This window comes from Aotus nancymaae, unplaced genomic scaffold (genome assembly GCF_030222135.1).
Source record: "Aotus nancymaae isolate 86718 unplaced genomic scaffold, 86718_ANA_hifiasm-v0.15.2.pri h1tg000019l, whole genome shotgun sequence".
NCBI lineage: Eukaryota > Metazoa > Chordata > Mammalia > Primates > Aotidae > Aotus > Aotus nancymaae.
Window position 1 is genome coordinate 10,460,675 of NW_026988431.1, and position 7,619 is coordinate 10,468,293.

Sequence of the window (7,619 nt, forward strand, 5' to 3'; positions counted from 1 at the left end):
ATTATCTCCAACACATCGTTCAAAGTTCTAGTTAGATCATTAAAAGTGCTCTGCCTAGTAAAACTGCATTCTATCATATCACACTGACAGATGGTTTTCTCGCAGAAATGACGATTATCAGTAGCATTCTTCATAGACACATATTTTGGATAACAACAGTGTGTCAGCATATTCATTAATGATTTTTTTAAATTTTGTTAGCATGATGTCATAATTTGCCATTAATAATTTGGATTCTCTAAGGCATTCTACAAAATCTTTTCTCATACGTAATTGATGACAATGGTGAAGAAAACATTTCATTTGGTTGTTTACCATTTGTAGCAGTGGGTAGAACAAACTCAGCTGTGTATGTTATTTTTGCTCCCTCCACCTGTACCCATGGACAAGTGATTGCCTTCAGGTATTTGCCTTCAAGAAACTGGCAAAGGTGGGCTCATCAGTACAGTACAGAATCCCCAGTACAGAGAAGACCTTCTCAGTCACCCAACAGGCAGAGAGATGTTTTAGGGAAGTTCCACTGTAGACAATTTTCCCTCAAACAACTTCTGATGTAAGTGCTTGCCTGCTTCTTTCCTTCCTTCCTTCCATCCCTCCATCTTTCCTTCCCTCCTTCCTTCCTTCCTTCTTCTTTCCTTCCTTCTTCCTTCCTTCCCTCCTTCTTCCTTCCTTCTTCCTTCCTTCCCTCCTTCTTTCCTTCCTTCCTTCCCTCCTTCCTTTTTTCCTTTAATAGAAAAGAAATATCTGCCTAAGGAATTTAAAAATAAATTATTTTCAAGATTCCTAAAGGTCATTTTCTCATTTCTTGTCAATTTGTGGTAGAGGAAGACCATTTTAAAGAGTTTCCATGTGTTGAACTACTTTTCAATTGTCAAGGATTTAGAAACAATTTGCAATATTTTAGTAATATTCACCAGTAGCTGATTATGGCCTCAAAAACAAGCTTGGGCTTTCTGGATTGTAAATTTGCACAGTGTAATAAAGTGACTCTGGAAAAGCTACTGGCTCTGTAACACACTGTAATATGAGATTTTATGGCCAGCAGCACAGTTGCTTCAAGATGACCCATGGACATAATAGGATAAATATCTGTTCTTCTGTTATATTTATTTAAAACAATAACAGCTTTTTAAAAATTAAATACCTGTTTTGTGCCAAAAACTATAGCATATATGTAACATATGTAATCTTTTTAAATATTTACTATAGCTCCATTGAATAGATACTGAAGCTTCCTAACTTAGAAACTGGCTGAAGTCACACAGCTAGCTGGTAAGTGATAAAACTGAATTTAGAACCCAAGTGTTCTGGAGTCCAAATTCCTTACTTCTCTTCCTGGCTTTCTGCCTCCTAAGGTGAAGAGACTTTTACTCTATTCTAACAGAAATTATTTTATTTCATTTTAAAAATCTATTATTTTGTGTGTTGTTGTAGCCAATATTCATTCATTTATTTCCCCATGGATATTTTTCTAATGTCAATTTCAGGAAAATAGAGATTAAGGACAGAATATAAATCAAGCAGCCCTACTTTAATAAAACAAATGTTAAGATCTATATTTTATTTTTTGCAACTCTTGTTTATGAGAAAACAAGGGCTCATTTATTCGTAGTTTAGTTTCTGTGCTTTATATTGTGCCATGAGATAGAATTTTAGGAATTTAGAGTGAGTATGTTTCAAGTGGAGAGCTTTATATAGTACAGAATTAACAGATATTTGTGGATGACAACAATAATCATTTTTCAGAACATGATGCCAGAAAGGATATTTATTGGATAACACTATTTTAAAATGCCTTGATATATACAATCTCTTTTAATATTGTAATAATTTTAAAAACAAGGTATTACTATTTCTGTTTTACATATAAGAAAACTAACTCAGATCAGTAAAATAACATGCCTAACATCACATGGCCAATAAGAAGCAGAATTGGAATTTTAATTCAAGTATGTTTCACTCCAAAATCTCTTTTTCCATAATATTGAAATGTTGACCTAGACAAAATGAAAAGTAGTTTATCAGTTATCAATGCCTTCAGTTAGTGGTAACAAAATTTGTCCTCAATGAAACAACTCAGTTGGGGCTTATTGCTTACATAGACTAAGAAGTCCAGAGTTGAGCAGTCCAGCTCTCATATGGTGGATCAAGGAAGTCATTATAGAATGAAGCATCATCTAACTCTAATTCATTCTCTTTAGAATGTGGCCTCAGCCCCCATGGTTGCAAGATGACTCCCCTCACTGGTCATCAGTCCTTTTCTCCAGAAAAGCAGTGGTGAAAGGTGAAGGGCAAAAGGTATGTACTCACAAATCTGTGTTTTATTGAGAAAATAACAGCTATGCCAGCAGTGTCACCTACTGAGTTCCACTTCCTTACTATCATATGAACATCCTTTATTATAAGGGAACCTGGGAAAGTTGTGTGGATTTTAGCCGCATACATTGAAACCACACCAAAAAAAACTGGCATTCTGTGAAAATCGAGCAATAGAATTAGCAGACAACAGTATCTGGCACAAAAACAGAAACCCGGGAAAATGAGAGCTAGAGCTCAGTTAAAAATATAGGGGAATTTATGATGCCTAGAAAGAGACGATTCATTATTTCTCATAGAAAATGCATTGGACAACTAGATAAAAAGGATCATAAGGGGGTCATTTGCTCAACAAGTTAAATTTATTTTTGTTAACCTCACTATTGGTCTAATTATTTGAACACTAAAGAATAGTATCCTTCTGGTATCTAGACTATATCATTTACTGTGAGGAAAGACCCACTAAGGACACCCTAACAGCATAAAGATCCAATTGGAGTAATAGTCCCTTGGCCTGCAGGGTGATTTTATAAGTAATTTATTGCCCTATCCATATCCAAGCCATCAGTAAAGCCAAAAAAAAAAAAAAAAAAAAATCAGAGCTGTAGGTGCTAGATGTTTTTAGAAAGAAGCAATTATCACAGTACTTTGGTGATCAAATATTTGGAACTCTAAACTTGGGAAAAAATAAAACTTTCAGATGACTGAATTCATATAAACTTTTACTAAACTGGATATGGTTACATTGACAAACATAAACTCCTCAGCCATCAACTTAAAACATGTTGAGCTTTTTCTATTCATAAAAATAAGTCCTTTTCCCCCCTCTCAAGTATAGACCTAGAGATTCATTATAATTATTTTTTACTTGTTAGAGACATAGGCCTATGTGTATCTATACACATATGAAATGTTATAAAGAGGAGTTAATGAGAGAAAATTACAATCACTTTCCATCCCAGGATCAAACATAACAACACGGAAAGAGCAGGTGTTTTAGCACATGTGCTAAAATTGGAAGATTTACACAGCCCTGTGTACAGAGCCTGTGCATATTCATGAAGCTCTCTATATTTTTCCAAGATTATCTTCTGAAACTTTGTTTGACCCTGTGGTCCCATGGCAGTTGGTACATTCCTGTATTAATATCTGTCTTGTTGTATTTAATTATTAGTGTACTTATTTACCTTCTCTACGAAGCTGTGAGTTTCTAGAAGACAGAAACCACATCTTGTATATCTTTATAGCTGCATTTTCTAGCATACAGTGGCCTTTCTGGAACTAGTAAATTAACCTAATAATATTCTCTTCTCTTCCTCCTAATGTGTTTTTAACTGTGACTTCCTCAAAGAGGCATTCCATATAGAAATATTTTCCAACTAGTCCCATCATCCCTAGTATTTCTCTATCACTTCATTTCGAGCACTTTCTGTAAGTTTTATTTACCAGTACAATGCTTGGCAATGAAAATGTTTTCTGGCTCAATGTAGGCACAATAAGTAAACGTTAAATTAATTAGTGAAAGATAATTATATATATATAATATATTTACATTAGGATTTAAACTATCATAAATTATGGTTCTGAAAAATGTTACCCTTTTGTAATCAATGAGGATAGTGTTGCCTAAGTCAAAAATGGGGGAAAGGTAAACTATAAAGGAGATATTAAAACTGCCAAAAGTACTTTGCATTTTATGACAATGAGCAGTTCTCAACTTTGAGTACATGGAAGCTTTGTAAAATATCGATGCCTGGACCTCACCTCTAGAGATTCTGGGTTACTTGGTCTGAGGTGTGGTTAGAGTGCAATGATTTCTAAAGCTTCCATGTGCAGCCCAGGCCGAGAAGCACTAGTTTATAACAACTATCTAATCATGATGCAGTGTCCTCTCATGCACAGTGATTCTCAGTTCATGGACCTAACATTGCTGAGATACCTTTCAGTTGAAAGAGTTTTGTGATGATTTCTGGAATTCAATAATGAAGAGATGACCAGGTCTTCATCTGAAACTTCAGTGTTTCAAAGCACCTAATACTTCCATTCCTATGACAGTACATCTTTCAATAAGCCTTGATTTTTTTCTACCCTCTTCTGCCACAACCAAAACCAAATCGTACCAAAGCTTAAGGATTGTTCACTACGTAAGTGAACATTAAGAATACTCCCAAATTTCTTAAATCTGGTCCATTCTAAGCTATTGGATATTGAGTAATTATCCAAGAGGGCTGAGATTGGAATCAATATCAAATAATAATTCCTGAGGCAAATGACACATAAGTAAGGATCTGAAATACATTGTATGATGATGAAAAACAAACACTGGCTTGCCAATCAGAAGAGATGAGTTCATGTATCCATATCGCCACCACGGTAGCCCTGCAAATAGGGGAAATTTCTTTTCTCCAGGCCTCCATTTCCAGAGATTAGATGAGCTATTGAGTTTCTTCTTTTGGCTTTTTTTAATATACACTGACAAAAAATTGGCTTACATAAAATTGGCTTTTCCAACTTCATGGCTTTTGTTCTTTGTCTTCAGAACAAGACGGAAGCAGGCTAGAGAGGCCCAGATGCAACAGGAAAAGGCTGGAGCAGAAATCATCCCAACTGCTAATGGTGTTATTGTAAAAGTCTGGTGCTACTGTGATATGTTCATGGAACTAGGTGTTCATTGCTCAGAAGTCAGCCTTCTAGGTACCCTAAGGCAGCCATCTCTTCTCAAGAATTGTCTCCATTGTCTATCTCTGTAATCTAAGGGGGCCCAGAGCAGTGAAAATGATTATGGGGATAGAAAAGTGTTACTTATCTGGAAAGAGGAGGAAACCAGGGCTATTTACTAACAAAAAGAGAGGACTAGAAAACAACTCTCAAATTTTTCTCAGTGCAATCAGCACTATTACAGGAATTGAAGATTGACTGTTCTCCTCCAAGGAAAACTGAAAAGAGTACAGAATATAACCAAAGCAAGAGAGAGTTTGGTTAGACCTAAGGACCATATACGAAATTGAACCTAAAAACAATATACAAAGGACATTCTGAGTTCTTCATCTCTAAATCTTCAAAAATAGTTTTGTGAGCATAGACATATTTAGAGACAGGAGGCTAAACCAGATGACTCAAGACTCTTCCTGAAAAAAACTGTAGATTTTAAAGTTTGCTTTAAAAGAAATTCTTTTAAAAAGAAAATTAAAAAGCATCTATTTGGTTATCCAGAATGAAAAGTAATTTCATTTTCTTTCTCTATTACTTAATTGGCTCTTTTGCCCAAAGCATATGTAAATCCTGAGTCTCAATAAAGCTACAATGGTAATCATAAAAGATTCAAGAGTATTCATTTCTCATTTAATTACTGTAAAATTACTGCCTAAATTCTACCTATTTTTACAGGCTAAAAGCAGCTACTACAGTAGCAATATCCACTGTCCTAATCATCACTAACAGCTCTTGACAGAATTGAGAGTATTGAAACACCATCATTGTTATACAGCTGAGCACATAGAGTAATGGTAAAAGGAATGTGTTAAAATGTGTATTTCAGAAGCTCTTTCTTTAAGAGAAATAGAAAAAGAGTTAAAACTCTTTCTGAAAGTTATGAATTCAGGAGGGTACAAAAGGATGCCCCCAAGAACCTGGAAATGAGATACTAAGACTGGCTCTGAGGGTTAAACTGAGAGATCAAAGTACAGCAGAACAGAAGTCAAGTTGCCTCATAGGAACAGAATGACTCCTAGGCCTGTGGGGTTTGACTAAGGCTGAATTAAATGTATGAACATTTCTAAAGATAGACTATTTTACTAACAAGGAGGTTGATCAGTTATAGAAGCACAGAAAAAGCCTGGGGGTCCCTAGGGCAAACTGGCATTGCCAGGTTATCCTTAGCTTCTCTTGCGGATTTAGTAAGGTGAGAAAATGTTCTTATTGTCCCTATGTTGACTAATCACCAAGTCGTCACTCTGGTGTGCATTTCAGCCGTGTACGCTTTTAGGCCAGAGTGGGTGTGTCTGACTCACTATTCACCCATGATGCTGCCAGTGCCCAGCATGGTGGCAAATGTAGTGAAAACACAGTATTTTCTGAGTTCACTTATTAGCCCTGAGAACTGATAAGGGATAATCAATGGACTTTTGAGTTCAGGATTCTGGACTTCAGAACCAAGATTGTGCTAATTAGTAAGATTGCCAATAGAATAATTTGGGCAGGACCTTCAGCAACCCCATTTTATTAGAACAAACAATTACATATCTATCTTCAGAAGAATTGTCTCACCAAAAGAGTAGCTGCTTAAAGTGAACAATTCACTACAAAACAGATTGTAATAATTTGTTTTCTAGATGAGGGTGACTGTATATCGGGAGTAAGTAAATCTGAGTTCAATTCTTCCCAATAATTAGTGCTGTGAGTTTTGATATCTTTTCACAATAGTTTACTCACCATTAAATTCAGGTATCGAAACAGGCAATCTCTGATGTCCTTTCCAGGACCAACATATTCTTATTTAAGAAAAAGAAAAAAGGCAGCTACAGCAGATCTCAAGTCCAGATCTTCAGCAGCAACAAAAGCAAACTGGCAACAAGATGTCTAATAATGTTAAATGGAAATTTTGTTCTATAAAAACCTTGATGATGGTTCTGTCATTCATGGTGCACATATCCAATGAGTATTTTAAAAATTATGCTTAAGTATATTTATAATTATTTTTAATTATATATGTATTTAAGTCATATATACTTATATTTAAGTTTACATAATAATAAAATGAAGATAATATGTGCCCAAAGATATTTCTTCATGTACAAGTAATGTACATTGTCTGGCATCTGCAGGCTAAACTTTTCTAATCTCTTTAACTTTTTCTGGTAATGTTGAATGTTTATATTTTGAATTATTTTTGTTGCTGAATACAAATATTCTAGCCTTTTTTTTTTTTGAAATTATGAAGTTCAGTGTTAGATACAATTTTTGGTAAGAACTTACACAGCCAAGTATGGAAATGAAGACACAATATTTTATAGTTGTTCTTTTTTTTTTTGAGACAGAGTGTCTTGCTCTGTCGCCAAGTGGCAGGCTGGAGTGCAGTGGTGCAATCTCGGCTTACTACAACCTCCACCTCCCGGGTTCAAGCAATTCTCCTGCCTCAGCCTCCCGGGTAGCTGGGACTACAGGTACACACCATCACGCCCAGCTAATTTTTTGCTATACTTGTATCAGAGTATCCAAGTGTCATACTAATTTACATTTTGTCACTCTTTTAAATGTTATCTCTTGTACTTCCAACCATCAATGGTGGATTTTAACCTAAATTT

General features: G+C 35.3%; 1 long non-coding RNA gene across 1 annotated transcript; it reads left to right on the top strand.

The window, feature by feature from the left end:
• Positions 1–340: 340 nt before the first annotated feature.
• Positions 341–5,628, top strand: LOC135275848 (uncharacterized). The gene is made up of 3 exons (XR_010343412.1): positions 341–553; positions 2,202–2,298; positions 4,856–5,628. It is a non-coding gene; the product is annotated as an uncharacterized LOC135275848 (long non-coding RNA).
• The last annotated feature ends 1,991 nt before the right edge of the window (positions 5,629–7,619 follow it).